The sequence below is a fragment of the Phalacrocorax carbo genome, chromosome 1, assembly GCF_963921805.1.
Source record: "Phalacrocorax carbo chromosome 1, bPhaCar2.1, whole genome shotgun sequence".
NCBI lineage: Eukaryota > Metazoa > Chordata > Aves > Suliformes > Phalacrocoracidae > Phalacrocorax > Phalacrocorax carbo.
Window position 1 is genome coordinate 108107926 of NC_087513.1, and position 20205 is coordinate 108128130.

Sequence of the window (20205 nt, forward strand, 5' to 3'; positions counted from 1 at the left end):
ATAGTGCTGAAAGCACTGTGAGTCTCAAATTGTTTTAGATTATGAAATACCTGAAATTAGAATGGGTTTGGAATAATATTTCCTCCCAACCCACAGTTAATTTCCCATAGCTCTTATGTGAATGCTATGACATTTGGTTACAATTTGCTTGCTGATCAAGCAGCAGTTGGTACCAAAGATTTCAGCTGAAATTCACCACAAATGGAGAGGTAGTTTCATTTTGTGACCAAGATCCTGATTGCCTTTTTCTGGGCCCAGAACTTCATATTTGTAAATGTCAAGCACCTCTTTCATTGCTTATACTTCTGACTGTTACAGTTTATTCTAGTAATTTTGCAGTTTGATCCTGCACCCCAGTGAATTTCAAATGTCCATATTTTGGCAGGATAAATACATTTTAACATAAGTTAGTTTCTACACTGAACAAAACCCAAACAAGGCTCACACAAAGGCACGCCAACAAACACCAGAGGACAGATAAGATTCAAGATTTTAAAAGGAAAAGATCTATAGTTTGCACTTCTCCTATTTACTGTGAAGTATATAAAAGTCTTTTTGAAGGCTTCTGCCAGGCCTCCTTTTTCAGTTATGATTTGAAGTTGTGTTCACATGTTAGGAAAGTGGGTTTGGCTGTGAAGAACTTCATGAAAAATGTTATAGTTTAGAAGCCAATTGATGAGAGATTTCTCATTTACTCCTCCTACAAACTTGAACAGTAACAGATTTTGTCAATTACCACCCAGTGACACTTTACTAATGTGATTATACAAAAATAGACATCTGAGAGGCCTAGTTTGCCACAGATGGGCTTGCATTTACTTTGTGGCTCACTTGCTCATTTCCTTGTGAGGGGGCAAGTTCTTAGCCTTCCTGTGCCTCAGGTTTTCCAGATGGAAAAATTGAAATAACCTCACAAACCTCATGTGCAAAGTACTATGAAAGTAATGATCAAAAGCACCCTGCCCCAGATATGGAGAATTACTCTTTGTTTGTTTGTTTTAAATGCCTATTTACAGTAATAGTTACCCGTAAGACTCCAGAAAGACTGAAGAGCTAGTAAAATGACAAGATATAATAGGGAACCAACACCTAAGTAACTCAGGGTGTGTGTGTTTATCATTCAGAGTGATTTAATGTCTTGATTTTGGGTTGTGGCTTTTGAGGGGGTTTTGCTATGCATATTTACTCTGAAACCTTTAGAAGGAAGTTTCTTAATTTTATACCACAGATAACTCAAGGCAGGAGTAGATAAGAAAGCATAGATCTTACACTGAGCTATTCAGCTTTCATTGTGCTTATGCTTGTAGACATGCAGAAAAGAGAGTAATTTAAGAACAAATTAAAAGATAAAAAGCAGCCTGTATCTACAGTTACAGACATGCACATATATGGCAAGCAACTATGTTGGAAGGGAAAAATGCAGAGCTCTACAAGACAACCTTTTGTGAAGAAAGATAAATGCTCATCTGGAAACTTTCTAGGGCATTGGGCCAACTCTTGCTTTAGTTGTTCTTGCTTCACCATTTGGACAGGTGCAATTCATCACATCAGGCTTGAAATCTCATGAGCTAGGCACTATTCCATTGAAGTAAAATGTGAAAACCAGACGCAGGTTTTTTTGCAAATACAGAGCTGGAGATTGAAACTGGGAGTCATACCAGTTTAGAATCTGTGGATATGCCTCCTGAGTATATGCCCCAGATGGCTTGTCTGACTTCCTCCTTTCTCCAAAAGGCAGACCTCCAGCATTCGATTGCTCTCATTTCATATCCTGATGCATTAATCCTTTTGTTTCCAGCTGTATCAGCTCTCTGCATATATCTATACCACAGGCATTATGGTGACAGTACTGGGTGAAAGTTATTAAAGTCAGGTTTAAAATATTTAGTTCAAATATCCCACTTGAGAAACCGAGAAGATTAAACCTCTCTCATTTTCATTCTGCTGGACTAATAGCTTTACAAGAAATAGCCTTCAGTGAAGACTTCAAGTGGGATACCAAAGCACTGCTGCAGATATTCTGGATGCAAGTCACTCAGACCCAAAGACTAAAGACTGCAAATTTGTTATTGCATGTTTTTGAGTACTTATAGTATTAAGACTCCTCTTATGACAAGGTAACATTTTAGACCTCTACTAATTCACTAATAAATCCATCTGTAAGGGTCAAGTTTGCTGACAGGCCTAAACTATAGTTGGCATTACCCATCACGTTCCAGTCCTAGACTAATGGATAAAATACAAACTGTGAGGAAACACTTACTATAATAACTAAATAAGGTGCATCAGCTTATGATTGGTTCATCTCACTTCTTTTTTTCCTCCAAAAGCATACTTATCCTTAAAGAAAATGTACATCTACTGCTCCTCTGATCATCATCTATTTGTCACCTTCATTTAAATCTTCATACAGATTTAAAACTAAAAGCAAAAACTCCAAAATTCTACAACCTGTTATAGTATAAGTGTTAAATATATAACTGATCATATGCTAAGTGGTCACATGTCTCTATTCAGTCCACATAAAAGGCTGAATTATTACTTTATCATGAGCTCAAGGTAAACATAGTGAATTACTACTACACTCCACAGGCTATCCTTGTGGAAAGTGGGATATTCAGAAATTAAATCAGTTAGAGGCTTCCTCTTGGCTCTCCCATTTCTTTGGAAAGAGACTGTATGTCTATTTTCATCAAGTGCCTGCTCAATATACCACATGTTCTCTACATGTAAGGGCAACCATGTAGGTGGCACACTGGATAAACCCCGTCTCATTTCACCTCCTTCTGTTCACTTACAATAGGCAGATGACAAAGCAGTTCTGTGCAGAACGCTTTCCTTGTTGACCCACAGTCCATGACCAAGTGACTCTATGAGAAGCCACTATTTGAACCTAGGAAACTGCTATTATAAAACAAGTTTAACATTTTCTATCATGAACATCCCCTGAAGAGACCCCAAATGGTAGAAAGCTCCATTTCAGACCACAAAAAATAGTGTCTCTAAGACAGAGGTTCTAACATTTGATATTCCTCAATCAAATGTTCCAGTCACTGTCTCTAAATTACATCTGCTTAATAGTTTGGAAAGGAACCATGAAGTACTAACTAAAAATCTGATTCTTTAAATGTTATTGATTTTTGTTTTCTTTTAGAATCTCCTTCAATTTAGAGACAGCTTCTTCATTTCATCCTTTTACATTCAGCAGCTAATTAAAAATTGGTAAGGGAAAAGCTTCACAACCCCCCTCACCCCTGCCAAATTGCAGTATGCCATTCCTCGTTTGAAAAGATAATTTTACAGATGCAATGATCAGTTCAACACAGCAGCTTTTACACCTTTGCAACAAGGATTTTCAACAGAGTTTAACTCAGTTAAAGATTATTTTAAGCTCACTCAGCATAAACAGCCATAACATTTACTTCCGCCCAGAAAATCAAGCAAAGACACGAAGAGCCAATATTCTGTAACTCAAAATCAAAAAGGCAAGCAAAATGCTTTCACAATTTCCAGAATCCCAGGCAAGTTCTGTACCTATTAAAATCACTGCCAAAAAATCCCATCAAACTCAGTTCTATCAGAATTTCGTGCACCTTCTCCTGGTAACTGATCACTTTTAGTCACAACATCATAAAAGCACATGGTGTTCCCCATACAATTCATTGTAACATCCAACCATGCCTTGAAGCTAACTTTCCTTCTAGGATAAATAATCACATTGTTCTTTCCCTTGTCATGGAGTGGTTTTTTTTCAGAGCAGTTATATTTTAGTCACAGGAAAAACTGCATTTCTGTTCTAGAGAGGAAATGTGTATTTCCTAAATGGGACGGCCAAATCCTCGCTCTATAATTTTACTGAAACTCAGTGAATCTGGCCCACACGTTCTTTCTTGCTATCTAGCACTATACTGCAATTTAGAGTGAAAACAGCTAACTTCTATCATCATGCCAATTTATGTATTATCAGACAAAACTGATGTCTACAGTGAATTATGGGTATAGGAGTCATTATCTTCCAGGAGCACCTTGAAAAGGAGATGTCTAATCTCAATAATGTAGGGTTCCTGGTTAAATAAATCCCCTGTGCTTAGTAATTCTATGCATTTATAGAAAAGATGTCACCCCCCACCTCCTTAGACTTTAAAAAACATTTTAAAGCCTCAAGGGGATTTGAATCCTCACTAAACAGAATTGATTTCTGTACTTACTACTTAGTATTCTTAATCACACAGTTCATGCATTTTTGTTATGTAATGGATTGGGAAATGGAAAGAACCAGTGTGCTTTGCAAACATTTAGCTTCCCATCACCCCACTTCCCTTTTACTTAGATGGCTTTTTTTTAATATCAAGATGAGAGCCTTATTAAGCACAACCTGCTTGAACCAGCTCCAAACAATCAACGCTGCCCTCTAAGTTTGTAGGCACCCAGGCCTTGTGTGAGCATTTAAGAACAGAACTTTGAAAGGCCAGCAGAAGTTTTCCAATCAACCCTGCAAGAAAGATTGCCTCTCCACTTTTGCCTATGAGAATTCAGGTTAAGGACATTAGTCATCTATTTCTTCCTTGAGAGCCTGATCCAATGCTAAATGAAGCCAAAAGGAATACATATATCGACCTGCACTTCTGGCAACTTAATTGAGAGTTCCTCTACCAATTTATACACTAAGTTGGATACAGCCCCATGACAGCCTTTCTAACCTAACTTGCACCCACTGCCTGTGGCCACAGGCACCCACTCCTGTTTCCACACACTGCCTTACCTCCGGGAGATACCCACAGATGGCTGCTGACAGCACCAAGCTCAAAGTGAAACAGAAAGAGCCAGCTGGCTCACATAGGCCCCCGCACCTAGATGAATAGCCTCTGAGCAGAATGTACTATTTTGTCCATGCCACCACCTTATCTGCAGTTTTCTGGGCTGGGGCTGGTTCCCAGCCAGCCAATTCAGACTTGCATCTGCCTGTATTTGTAGACACAACGGCAGATTAAAAATATTCTCTGTCCTTCAGGAGTCTACATTGAGACTCTTGGGTCCTGTCTCTGCTCTCACTCTCATACGAATCAGGAGTAACTCACTGGAAGACAGTGAAATATTTTGAGATACCAATACGATCAGGGGACTGGAGCATCTTCCTTATGAGGAAAGGCTGAAACTTGGGTGTTTTTCAGCCTAGAGAAGAGAAGACTGAAGGGGGATCTCATCAATACTTATAAATATCGAAAGGGAGGGTGCCAGGATGATGGGACTAGGCTTTTTTCAGTGGTGCCCAACGACAGGCCAAGGGGCAATGGGCACAGGGTGGAACACAGGAAGTTCCACCTCAATATGAGAAAAAACTCCTTTCCTGTGCGGGTGCCAGAGCAGGGGCACAGGCTGCCCAGGGAAGTTGTGGAGTCCCTTCCCTGGAGACATTCAAAACCCGCTTGGATGCGTTCCTGTGCCCCCTGCTCTGGGTGAGCCTGCTCAAGCAGGGGGGTTGGACGAGATGATCTCCAGAGGTCCCTTCCAACCCCTGCCGTTCTGTGATTCTGTGATTCTATGAAACGACAGTAGCATCTAGAATAGAAAAACTAAAGCCTAACAATTTCATTGATGAACTCTTGGCTTATGTTTTAATTTTCTTAACAGGTTTGTGAGAGACTTACCTTTTTGGAAATCAAAATTAGGGACTCAGAAATTCCCCATTCAGTTTTCATATATCTCGTGGATCCTTAGCTGATTTAGATACGTGCCTGCTGACTGCAGCCTGTTCTTTTACAAGTCATTCTAAATAAACTCTGCTGTACAAGCACCACACTAATTCTAAGATAGACTCAGTAGCTTTTTAAAACCATCTTCCTGATAAAAAAGGAATTATTTTATACAATCAGAGATGAGCAATCCATATCAGTTACACATTAAAGGCTATACAATTGCTGTTGTGTCAAATAAAGTCTTTCTCTAACACTCTGCAACTTAGGTTTCTATCTGTACTTAGTGAAATACAGTGATAAAACCTAATGTTCTACACCAGCTCTGAAGCATGAGTACCAACACATCCAGGAAGTACAAAATGTGCATAAAAGACAATGGTCTAAACACTTTAGGGCTGCAAATATAGCCGTGAGCTGGAATCAACCACATAAAATAGTTCATGTTGCAGCAAGAAATACGTGCTGCTGCACAAGCACTTCTGCCTACCTTCTGTTTTATATAGCTTAACAGCTCTGTGCTGTTTGGACAGACCCGTTACGTTCTCTGGAAGTTATTCTGGATAGACCCTTAGCTGGTAGATGTTAGCAAAGCTTCATATTTTTCATGTGAGTTATGCCAGCTCATCCAGTGTCACCAGTTACACCCGTGTAGCTAATTTTTGCGACAGTGCTATTTTTTAGGGGCAAGGATACATCAACTGACGCAGTGGCAATTTGAGCTGTTTACATCCCTGTGCATGTGATTGCAGAGCCTCCAGCTTGGAGTGTCCTCATTTTTACTATCCATGACCCTGCTATACTGTCTTACTGCCTCTCCATGTGTTATAGCACTTTCCTTCACTTCTACAAACATACCATGCCATGTGAGAGACGAACTGCATTTGCCTTTTAGGGCCCCTTTAAAAAAAAGCAGCAATCCTCATGCCCTGTTGCAACTCATGCCTTTACATACCTGCAAAATATGCCCTGTCTGTACCCACTATTACCTATTACTGGCTTTTATTAAGGTAATCAAATATGCAGAAGAGGCTGATGTTAAGGGGAAGAAGTCTGTACACTGCTGTAAGGACAAGTTGCAGGAAAAACTCATAGCATATCAGTGTTTTCTAAAATATTTAGGGAAAAAAAATATTAAATTTTATTATCACATGCCAGTAAAAAATTGCATCAGCTAGATACTGTCTGCACCAGTCACATTAAACCCAGGCTTATACAGTGGGAACAGTAGATGCCATCTGCAGCCCTAGAATAACCTTGGCAGCATACCAGCACATATTCATTTCTGTGGAGAACAACCTTGCTTGCTGTAGCTGAGTCCTCACGGTACCTCAGACTGCCAAATTGTCTCAGTGCTAGTAACTGGATATTATCACTCATTTAGATCCATGCTAGTTAAACAAGATGCTTGAAGCTGGCAGTTCCTGAAACTTTATTAAAGGTTGAGTAGGTAACCTTTCTCACCCCACCACCCCGATTTAGCAGAACATGATTACCTCAGCCAATTCACCAAAAGCATATGATGGATAACTTGGAAACTGGAACATACATGGAAAAACCAGCAGAGGGGAAAAAAAAAACAAAACACCCAAACCAAAACACTGTTGAGGAAATTTCAGTGTTGTTCTGCTTTAGGTAAAACAGAGTCTTTCAACAGGTCAATTAATATCATCCAAATGAATTATAGATGGATTGAGAGGGAAAACAGAGGGGAAAGTGCATAGCAGTATTTCTATATTTGCATAGGAACTTCTACCTGGATAGCCTAACTTCTTTTAACTTATGAGAAAAAGGAACAATCAGGACAGTTCTTGAAGAAGACAGGCATCCAGAGATCTGCCAAAAGTGTACAGGTAACAGATACAATTACCGTTCAAAGACTTGCACATCAAAGAGTGACCTATCCCCCTGTGACTCCCCCTGCTCTTGCTTCACTCAAATTCTTCAGAGTAGGATTCAATGGAATAGATGACATTTTTATCCTGGGTAACCATGGAACAGCCAAGATTTACTCTAACTCTATTGAATCCAGACATGGTTCAACAACCTGTTACCCTAATAACACAGAAAAGAGAACACTGCTGTATGCAGAAAGTAATGTCTATGAGTAAGCTCTAAATGTTCACCAGGTATAGCTTAGTGAATCACAGACATATTGGTTTAATACTACAAAATCCTAGAAGCAGTTTTACCTGGTGTAGTGCATAAGCAGGACTTCAAAGATGGCTCTGCTAGACATACATTCCCACCTTCATAGTAGGCATTCACACGGTACCACTATTATCAGATCTAAAACGTAACAGTCTTTAGCACAGCAATCCTTTGAACATCCCTATGACAGGGTATGTGGTACTATTCCCATGTTATCATACAGTTGAGCTTATTGTCTGTATCACTAAAAAGCATAATCAGATACATCTCATCTAGCAGTCACTGATGATGGGATCACAGAATCCAAAACACTGATTTTCAAATCTGTAGTTCAATTTGCTTCTTCACTCTTAAGGTGCTTAAAGGTACTTAGAAATGTAAAGTCTGTCTGTGAAGAAACCCAGATACTGTAGAATTCTTGACAATATTGAGCAGCTAGAAAGCTACCCTACATTTAAGTTAAATCAGGATCTATAATGTATGCATTCATGTTCCTATGTTACCTCTGCGATTAATCTGATTGCTATCCTCAGAGCAAATTTACACAAAGAAGCTTTGTAGAGAATGAGGGTAAAGGAGTGGATAGGACCTGCCTCTCCTGCTGCTCCTTACCTGGCAGCCCACCAATCGCAGCCCAGCGATTGCAGCATCCTTTCTCACTATGGGGATTAGGGTTCAAATTTCCTTCTTGGTTTCTGTTCTCCTCTTCTCTGTGATTTCTCCAACTACCAGGTGAGAGACTTTCTCCTTCTCCAGAACCTTGGATTAGCTGTTCTACTTAATACAGAGTAATTATATACTAGTTGAGGTAAGGAGGGGGGGGGATTGTGGGGTGTGTGTGCATATGTTTGCACAAGACTCTCTGGCCTGCTTGCTAGAGCAGTCACTTGACAGGGGTTACAATTGGATTCACCAGTCCCACCTCCAATAAACATTAAATATTAATTTAGTTCACTGGAACAGAGCAATGAAAATTGTTGCAGCAAGTAAAATAAAATGTTTTGGAGGACTGGCTACCAGTGCTCAGGCAAGAAGTCTGCAGAAGACAGAAATCTGAACCACACACCACAGTTGTAGATTTGTGTCCTGAGGGTCCAGAGAAAATATTTGCTTGTCCTCAGAATGAAAGTGGAAACAGTTTAATTCTTCAGTTAGTTTGTAAACCGTGCAGTATATGTAGTACAATTGCCAGTCTCTCATTTTCTTTATCATCTCTAATGCATGACCTCTAGAGGGGCAAAGGATGGCATGCACCTTCTTACTCTGCCAGCTCCCTCTGTACACTGCTTACCTCCTTCCTTGAATCTCTGGGAACTTACAGGACAGAAACTGTCAGGGTGAGGAAGGAGCCATTTCATAAAGGTAGTGGGAAAGCCAAGTGCAATGAGCTGATTTCTAGTAGATTGTTGCTGTGCATAGCATTAACCACAGGGAAGCCAGACCGTTTTGTCAACAGCCCCTTGCTGTAAAAACCCAGTCAGATTGAGTGGATACGGGGAATCTTATTTGAGAGGAAATGGTGATACTATGTGAAAATTGAATAGGAAAGGATAAATGTGTATGTATATGTCTTACCCCAGAACTGGAAACTCTTCCTGTTAGTACAAGTGGTGTTAGCCACAGCCATAGCTTTGCTGGGGGTCAGTTTATACTTACTTAAAGAAGACATATCATTTATCTCATATACAGCAACTGAGGCATAATATATTATTAAGGGATTAGATAGTCATAAAGAAAAAAACAATATGAGGACTGGAATTATTTTTCTGAATACGACTAATAACAATCACTGTTGGAAATGGGATATTCATCTGTTCTTGTCCAAACACCTCAGTATTCTGAGCACTATATCTGCTCATGTGGTCTTATGTACTCCAGAGGTGTTTTCCTATTTGCAGAAGGTATCCTACGCTTGCATGTTACCTGGTGATTTTATACTGATCCTAGTAGCAGAAGATAAGATTGAGTCCAGCCAACAAAAAGTCAGTGGGAGCAAAGATGAATAGAACAAAGCTGGGAGATGAGAAACAGATCTGTAGCAAACATTTGCTGTGGAAACTGAGACAAAAATACCATGTAACAGAAAGATTCAGTGCAGGTGTCTATGAGAGGTCAAGGCTTTCACACAGAAGTCCTACTGAATTGGAAGAGAAATCTTATGGAAAATTTTTACATCAGCTTAGCACTTTCAGGATGAAATGTATACTCTTGAGGCAGAGTAGTGTATGTGTATATATACATACTGGATTCCATAAACTGGTTTACAATAACATCTAGACAACCTGCAAGTATAGATCTGCTGCTCTCTTTCTTATTAAAATCCATGTTATATTAATGGGTTTATTTACAAACTGAACAAGAACTCTGTGATGTCACCTGTTTTACAGAAAAATCACAGTAAACTTGCCACTTGAGCATTATAACTTTGGATTTGTAGAAAATCAGAAATTGTTGACAAACTAATGTAGACATAAAGCTCTGCTAAATCTAAGAGCACAGCTTAAACAGAAGTGTCTAGAAAAAACACCGAAACATACAAGTGAAAACAAACATGAGGGGGATAAAATTACAAGGGATAACAAGACTTTGGTTGTAATCTCTTGCATGTATTGGTATTATCAGCTGAATCTTTGCATAGGCCTGATCCAAAGTCTGCTAAATGTTAATGAGGGTATTTCTTTTGATTTTAATAGGTTCTGAACTTAATCCTAGAGCATTTTCGTTTTGTGATGTGAAGCACGGTGTATGAACACAAACCTTGTATGACATGAAGCATCACAAATAGTCTCTCTTTATTCTTTATTTTTAATGCAGAAAAAATAGCCTTTTTGGAAATAAAGACTCAGGAAAATAAATTTTTCAACAGTTCATTTCTTGGGTCTGTGCACTTAGATTTTGGCTCAGATGTACTATGATCAATATTTCCAGGTGAAGCAATTAATTTTCTCTGTTTGGCATGTGAATAAAACTTGCAATGCAACTTTGACTTTCATTTTAGTTGCAGTCTGTTACTGCTAATGAAAAAATACTTCCTAGATTTCTAATGTATCAGCTAGATAAATTGTTAACACTTAAGAACTCCCCAGGCAGTAATGAATGACACAGTTTTCTGTGTTATCCCTGATAAAGTTTAGGATATGGAAAGCAGTTTAATCCTCTTTCTATACTCTCCCATCTGTGCTTTAGAGCTACCATAGTAAATTACTAGAAACTGAAGCACTGTTTCAGATGCAGTTTCATATCGCAAAGCTGAGACAATTTTACTCCAGAGTGTATTTTTTAATCTTTGTAAAAAAAAATAAAATATTAAGGAAGCCAGGTCAGACAAAACTGTTGAATTTAAGAGATGGATGGTAGTTTTCAGTGAAGTAGACCTTTCATAAAGGTTGCTTGGAATATAGAGTTGAGGCAAACTAATCACTTTGTTTACAGAAAATCTGCAATGCAAAGTGTTGAGCTTTAATTCAAATGTGATCTTTCGTTAATTATAAGGTACTTTTCATGCAGGAATAGTTGCTGACAAATATGGCTTGAGGCACTCTTTTGTTGTACCTTAACTATGCTATTGCCTATGCCTAATGTCTTTGATTCTGCTTTCATGTTGCAGAATGGATTTACTTGGTACAGTTTTGCCATTAACCTGTTCAGTCTTGGTTAGGGTTCTATTCTTTCTCTGTGAGGGAAGCTTAAGCTTTATGCTGGATTTCTCCACACTTTATCAGATGTGCACTTTGCTGCTGCCTAATCATTATGAATAAAGGGACTGATTTAGTATCTATTGGAGTAAATTGACTGACTCAGTTCAGAGACTGAGCTTAAGCAGCTGCTCCAAGAGCTGAAGTGAATACAGAGAGAGACTGATTTAATAAACTTCTCTATCTTGCATTTTTATGCATCCACATAAAAACTTACATTCAATAACACCACAGAAATCCAGTCAGGCCAGTGTCTTGCTCAGGTCACCATATGGTTGTGGAGCAGCTGGTTAATGTTAAACCTTCACAAAATTGAGATTATTCTTGCAGGAAGCAGCAGGTTCTTTGAAGTATGTGCAGCATCTCAGACAGACAGCCACAAATCATCAAAACACTCTGACAGAGTTCCTCTGTAACCCTTTGTTATTTTGAATTTCAAAATGACATCTTACTACCTACCATCTCATGTCCTAGGACTGACCTGAAGAATACAGCCCATCCCACCTGATGATCTAAATCCAGCTCAACAAACATCTGTCACCTCACAACCATATTATGGCAATCCACCACTTTCTCTGAGACTTGACAATTGCTTCTAAGACTACCAAACCGTCAAACCTGAGCTGAACCTCCTAAATTCAGGGTGGAGAAAATGGGTCTGTGGATTTTTCTAAAGGAAACAGGTAACCCAGCTCTGCAAAAGATAGCCTGCTGTCATTGAAACAGAAGTGCTTCACGCAGCATATGCCAATAAGATACTCCTGTTCATTTTATTTTCTGTGGGTCTCCATTACCACATGCCGGCTGCTGGCATTGCTAAAGAACAGGATCCCATTTCACTGCCCTACCCACACGTATCTGCTCCTCTGGCACGGTGTGGCGTGGGTGGGGAGCAAAGAGCACCTCAGTGGGCAAACCTGGATTTGTGCTCACCTGTGGGAGAAATGACACATGGAGTTCAAGACCGCTTGGCAGCAATGGGAAACTAGCCTTCATGGCTAAATTATAGTTGCATGTTGTTGAACGATTAGTGAAGTGGCACAGCTATGCTACTGTAAAGATGGAAGTTTCAGAAAGCTCTTGAAAAACAGAAATACCTGAATATAAGGCATTTGTGTGGTCTTAAGTTTGCCCCTTTGGGTACCTCGGGTGATGTTATCCATATTGACAGTAATCCAAGGGATCATGTAGGAGAAGCAGGGAGGGGGTCTAGACCCTGCCTCAGGGAGGGAAGGAAAGCTCACTTCAAAGCTGGTGCCTCAAGAGGCAGGAGAATGAGTTACCTTGAGCCGGAGAAGGTCGGAGAATGGGGGAACTGCTGGCAACAGCCTGCTCCTCCCTGCTTCCCTCCTCACCCCATCCCAATGCCCTCCCCGGGAACCTGGATGGCAGCCTGCCGGGCTCTGCCTCCTGCACAGGCCAGCTCCCCAGAGACAGCATTCAGCTCCCTGCCCACTCCTGGAGACTCTGAAGAACAGGAGAGGGAAACAAAAAAAGGAGGAGGAAAAGGACATAGCTACTCTTCTACAGTTTAACCTGAACATCGTTTTACAAAATTAAACAACATATTCTTCTCAAGGGCATGACACATTGTAGAGGCCTCCCTGAAGTAGGGGAACTGCTAAAGCCTTCTAGCTAAGGTTGACAGATTTTTCGATAATAGAAAATGAAGCAATCTAAAAATATGCTTTTCCAGCTCCCTCTACAATCAGTTACAGGTAGATCATAACATATTTCATAAATGCCAAAGCAAGCTGTGCTGACATCATTAGTCCTTTATTTAAGACACTGATAGAAGAAGATAAGCTAATTAATTATGAATATTCAAAGTGCTATTAGGATAAACTAAGCATGTAAGCACCTTGATATGAACACTCTTAATAACATGGTCCAAAGATAATTCATGGTTCCCAGTCCCAGTCCTGACTTTTCTTTTTTTTTTTCACTTTTTGGGGCTGTGATACTACTGGACTATGTGTTGTTTATTGTATGCAGCAACAATTTAGGACACAAACAGAAAGCTGACAGGCATTTGAAATGGCTAGCTAAAACTTAGCTAGCTTTTATAACTTGTCAATAAAAGAATAGAAATACTATACTTGGTACAATAGAAATTGAGTTTAGTCCTTGGATACAAATATGTAGCAAGACATTGTTTTCTTCATGGAACAATAAAATTAGTTATCCTTTTAGTGAATTTATGTCTTGGGTTGGAAGTCTTTGTAAACAAGGTGACAGATATTTTGAACTGAACATTCATATAAACTGCTAATGAAGTAATGTTGGGATTTCTGAGGTGTGCAAAGTTACTGCTTGAATAACACTATGATTCTGCAAACATCATAACATAAGAGAGATGCAAATAAGATACTAAGCAGATCCAAAATATTAACTTTTCAAGGTATATTTGAAGTACATTGTGCAACACCAGGCCAATGGACGGAACACAAGTAAACTGCATGATTTAGGCGTAAAAGCAGCAGAGAGTTCAGTCACAGGAGGATCTGTTTCTATAAGACATCTTTGTCAAGTCTTGTGAAGCCACAGAAATCCTGACTGAGATGTAGGGGTCTTCTTAATACTAAAGAATATTGATAATAAACCATGTTTAACTTATATGTCACTATGTCTACCACACAAGAGTATCATATTTCCTACTATTTTTTTTATAACATTCATGGAGGTGTTTAGAAGGAAAAGCTGCATTCAATAGCCATCAGAGCGATTTACCTGGCCTACCATTATCTGACAATCAACACCTCTTCACTGGAGCTTGGGATACAGACAACCAGAGTCTCACTGGGAAACCAGAATGTACGACATGAAAAGCTCGGAGAACGTTTAACAACAGAGTAAAATAACAGGTAAGAAGGTTTGATAAAACTATGAAAATAATTCTTGTTCTTTTTTTAAAGGAAAATTTTCGCTGCCTTTCAAAATGCTTTCCAGGAAATACTTATTTCCTAATCAGCTCTAATCGTAAGTTATTATTAAGGGCACTAGCCTGTTTTTTTTCTCTCTCTGAAAAAAAAAGTGAAAAAAAAAGCAATTAAATGCCACAGATGTCACTTGTTCTCACAAGTGTGTCCAACTGTGCAAAAATAGTATTACCCATAAAAGACAGTAAGCAGCATTTGAAAATAGTAGTGTCACCAGCTAGGGACAGATTACATTCGGTCTCATAAAGAACAAGAGCAACAAGAAGGGAGGAGAGGTTGGGGGTGTTAGAGGAAGAAGGAGCAAAGGAGGATACAGGAAAGCTCCATTCATTCCCTGCCTTGAGCTCACTTGCAGACACAAGACCCAGTCTGTTTTTTGCAGCTTTGTAGAAATGTCAAGAGTGTTGAAAGCAGCATCCATCATTTCACCAAAGGGGACAGGGATTTGACCCTATTCACTCATGCATTGGCCCACAGAGCTGACTGTGTATGTACACTGTGTATGTATATGCACTCTATTAAGAAGCTTCTGTCAGAGACTACCAGAGGGCTTTCAGGAGATCTGTGTAATGTTCTCTGAGTGACTCCCTCTGTTCTTTGGAGATGAGTTGTCAAAGGGGTAGCTAGACCGGAGAGGCCCAAAACCCCTTGAACACCTTCATTTTGGTTAATGCTGTGCTTTCCACTTAGGGTGTATAGCCAGTCTATACAGTGAGTTAAATAATCGTGGTTAATAGGTGGTAGCTTTAATTAAACTTTTGCTGAGCAAATTTAGTTAATCGTTCAAAACACATTTGTGAGATTCTGCAAAATGAGCAGCTTACCCTCCACCTTTGTGAAATTACTGTTAATCATTCACTAATGTCTGCATCATCCTATTTAAACCTTCCCCCTGTGGTTTTAGACTTCTTTCTGCTTGCTAATCCACCACAGGGGAGTGATATGTAAACATGCAAATACATTTTTATAGGCTTTTCCTATTTGTTGTGGTAGGTTATACCAAGCCATATTTATACGCTCCCTAAGAATTATTTATAATTCGTTCGTCTTACATTCAATTGAATTAATATAAAGGTATAATTCAATTTTAAAAATGTGCAGTTCAGTGTACTGAGCAGTAAGACGTACTGCAGCTGTTTCAGGCATGCTGAACTTCACCCCATCTTTCTGTTTTCAGCCAGCCTCCTGGCTCAGTGGTATTCTTACATATCAAACCAAGTACCACACCAGAACAATTGACCATAACAAGGCAACAGCTTTTAAACCTCCAAGCTGTGTAACTATTACCTAGCTGTCCCAAATTTCCCTAAATTCTCCTTGTCCATGAAGAGTATGTACATTACTGTGCAGCTCTCTATTATAAAATCCTGTTGATATGAACTACTGCACTCTTGCTCCTAACTCTGCTGAAGTCCATTACAGACAACCCGTTTCTGTGATTTATGCCTCATTATAAAAATCAAATTTCTTGGTTGTCAAAAGTAAATTGACTGCAGCAAGCTGAAGGAACTAACACCCTGACATACAGAGCCATCACACCAGTCCAAGGGTGTAACTTTTAATGTGATGGAAGGATATCCTATAAATACAGAGCTCTCTTAGAAAAGAAAATGAAAAATCGATTATCAGGTTGAGTGAAGGAAGTTCAATTTCTCTCGTAACCTTAACCATAACAACCAGGATGGGCTGAGACTTGGCCCACACTCAGAAGCCTTTGCCCAGATAAAAAATGCTGTCAGGAGAAAAATTGTTCTGCACAATACCTCTCCTCTTGCCAGTCCTTTTGCAGCTTCACTAGAGCTGGAGATCCAGGAATTGTCTCTCTCATAACACAAAACCTAATCTTCACTGTACTTTAAACCATAAGCCTAAAATGTGTTGTGCTCTGAGCCATGGCCTGGGACCCCAAGCCATGGTTGAGATGAAAAAGTTATTGCAGAAGAAATCTTTTTGTAGCCTACCCCTTCCCTGCGCAGGCCCCATGCAGTCTTACTCCAACTAAAGCCCCAAAATTTGTCTCTCTCCTAACCCTTTGTCTAATTATAATGCTTAACCTAATGATGAATATGGACTAAGTTTCAGCTAAGGATGAACAGCAATGCCCCAGAAAAATATTTTGGCAACCTCTCCCTTCCCTTAGCAGCTTCTTTGCAACCATGCTCCAATGGGAGATGTAGGCTTTGTCTCTTTCCTAACTCTAACTCTAAAGTGAAGGACGAGCTGAGCCTTAACTCAGGATTCCAGCCATGGCCCAGATGAAAACAGTGTCAAGCAAGAAATATTTATCAGCCTAATCTGACAGTCAGCATTCTCTTTGCAGTCACAGTCTAATGAAAAGCTCAATGCTTTTTCAATCTCCTAACCCTAACCCAAAATCTCACCAGCATCATGGTGCTCACTCACCACTGCCCTTGGTAGCCTTTTTCCAGCCACTTTGCAACAGGAGAACAAGATTCTGCTTCTCTCTGAAACTAAACATAACTCCAAATGTTCAGCTTGGCCTTATCTTGGCAGTAGCCCAAGATGCCCAGACATCATACAGATTAAAAAGTAGTCAGGGTAGAAAACTTTTTGAAGCCTACCTCATTCCCTGGTATAGCTTTTGCATGACCACTCCGACAAGTGTTCTAGGTTCTGCCTCTAAACCCAAAGCTGACCTTAAACCCAACCCTAACCTCGACCTTATTGCTTGGCCTTTGCTGAACCTTAGTTAAGGATCTGCTGTGCATGGCCAGATCAAAAAGTCAGGAGATTAATACTCTCCTAGCCCACCACCCCCTTTGGCAGCCTCTTTGCAGTTTGACTTCAGTAAGAGTCGTAGGTGTTGCCTCTATTCTAATATTAACCCTAAACCCAACCCTAAGGGCTGGCTTTTGCTCAGCACTGAGCTGGCAACCCTGGCCATGGACAGAACTAAAAAGTCTGGGGAATAATGTTTTTGTTGCCTATCACACCCATTGGCAGCTATTTTACAACCCCTCTAGCCTTTGTCTCTCTCCCAGCACCAAATGCAAATAATTTTAGAAAGTTTCAGGCTTGCCTCACGGCCCCTGGCCAAAGCCCAAATTAAAAAAATGTTGAGTAGTAATTTTCTAATCCATCACTTCTATTAGTAGACCCTCTCCAACCCCACTCTATCCGGAGATCCAGGCTTTGTCTCTCTCCTCACCCTGACAATTACCCTGACAATAACTGTCACAGAGAGCTTGGCCTTACCCCAGGACCCTCAGGCATGATCCAGATGAAAAAGTTGTCAGGTGAATAGTATTTCTTTAGCCCACCTCTTCTCTTGACAGCCCCTTTCCAGCCAACTCCAACAAGAGCTGCTCTGCACTTTATTTCTCACAGGCCTAACCCTAATTCTAAGCATCACAGAGAGTTTGGCATGGCCTGGATGGTGAAGTTGTCAGGGTAATAATCTTTTCATAACCTACCACTTCCCTTGGAAGGTCCTTTACAGACACAGCCCAAAAGAAAATCTAGGCTTTGTATCTCTCCTAACTCTAAAACTACCTCCAACACTAAGGGTGGCCTGAATCTTACCCCTTGAGCCTCAGGAATAGCCCTAACAAAAATAAACGTTCAGGAAAGTGATTTTCCATAGCCTACCACTTTCCTCGGCAGACCCTTTCCAGTCCCATTCCTACAGGAGCTCTAGTCTTTCTCTCCCTCTTAACTCTCACCCTATCTTTCTCCAACCATATGTCCTGACTTCAGCTGAGCCTCAGGCAAGGATCCCCAGGCAGGACTTAGATGAAAAAGTTGTCAGGGGATTAATCTTTTTTTGCCTGCTACTTCTTTGGTAGTCCTTCATTGCTCCACTCCGAAAGCAGCATTAGATTTTGGCTCTCTTCTAACCCTAATGCTCACCATCATAGAGGGCTCAGCGTTAGATCAGGACTCCCAGGCACCTTCCATATGAAAGTGCAGTCAGGGAAGAAGCCTTTCTGCAGCCTACCACTTCCTTTGGGAGCCCCTTTCCCACCCTGCTCCAACAGGAGCTCTTGGGTTTCTCTCTCACCTACCTGTGGCTTCAACACAAGGGGTGAGATGAGCCTTACTTGGGGATCTCCAACCACAGTCCAGGTAAAAAACTGTTCAGTAGAATAATCATTCTGTAGCCCAGCTCATTCCTTGGCACCCCCTTTGCAGCCCTTCTCCAGCACTGGACTTTGTCTGTCTCCTAACCTCTCCCCGAAGCTTAGGCTTGGGCTGAGCCTTACACCGGGACCCTGCTTTCTATCTTTTACTCGACACAATGCCATCTAAAAGGTCTCTGTGAAAAATAAAGAAAATTATGTACAACTATTGTAATTGCCAAGTAAGAATGAATTTTTGTTTTACATGCTGAATTAAAATAAGAAGCACATTACATGTTAAAGAGACCCCTCATTATATCTTTCTTCATTGATCTAACCAACCATTCCTCATCAGCGCTGAAACCCTACTTATGTTCCAAACTTCCTTGCAATCACTGGCAATTCTAGCGAAAGAACAATTTATAAATTGACAAGGATATACTGTATGGACCATATATTTAAAATAAAACAAAGGATCCAGGTTTCTGTTTTTCTTTAAAAAAAAAAAAGATGTAATCATAAATTTGTTTTACTGGAAATTTTTCCATTAAAATCAATGACACTATTTGACTGCATAAAGACATGTAGTCTTTCTTACATGCATACATAAACATTACAGACTCTAGACCCCAGCATATTTCCTCGGATTTTCTTAATTTTCCTGAGCTATTTTGCAATTTTTAAAAAAAATCCTTATTTTAGTTTAGTTTAGTTTCTGTGTACTGTCAATTTTAAATATTCATTTCTTCTTCTATTTGCTTTGAGGGCATGCAAGTTGACTGTTTGAATGTACCAATACTATTAGAGGTCCATAGGCTACCCCATATATCCTGAACCCTTTGTTTCAAGAGCAGTGAAGTTACAACAGCTTCTGCAGCAAATAACACTGAAGGTATCATATAAGTGAGCTGCATTTCTGACTGACTTCGGCTTCCCCATGCACATGACCAAGAAGCTGCTGTTGGTAAGGTTAGCAACAGACAGATTTGGAGCTGAATCTGGAGCAAGGTATGAACTCACACGTCTAGATCTGCAATGAAATACCTTAGCTATCTCATCAAAAGGTCACAGTTAAATTAAGTTTGCTTAATATTGTAAAAAGTATAACCTTATGCTGCATATATTAAATGGTAGTAGCTGACATGTAGAAATTTAGAAATTACATTTTTCCTGCTATCTTTCTGTATGTAGGAAATCTTAGCATATTTACATTATCCAGATCATTCTCCTTTTTCCTGTACTTCCTTTCTTTCTGTTCATGCACATATATGTGAAATCCCTTACTAGTTTTAGCTTAATTCTTTTCTGTTATTCTCTGTCATTACCAGTCTACCTTAAAACTTGGAAAAAGGCATGTATTACGGTTACTGCTCTGTGTATCCCATGCCAACAGAGCAACCTACATCATCAAAACAAAAAGGCTGAATATGTCAAATGTATCACATGAATAAACCGAAAAAGAAGAAAGCATCTTCTCTGTACTTTTCTGTTTTGATAATTCTAGACTTATTTATCACAATAGAGGGGACCATATTTATAGCCTGATAGGTGGTTCTTGAGTTGACATGCCCCTTCAAGCTTTAAAGGCAACCATCTTCTTAGCACAGATTCTGACTTCAGTAAAACCTGAAATTAGCAACTCTACCAG

General features: G+C 39.8%; 1 protein-coding gene across 1 annotated transcript in view; it reads right to left on the reverse strand.

The window, feature by feature from the left end:
- Nucleotides 1-20205, reverse strand: part of SAMSN1 (SAM domain, SH3 domain and nuclear localization signals 1) — a 276633-nt gene that overhangs the window by 94621 nt on the left and 161807 nt on the right. The window lies entirely within an intron of this gene.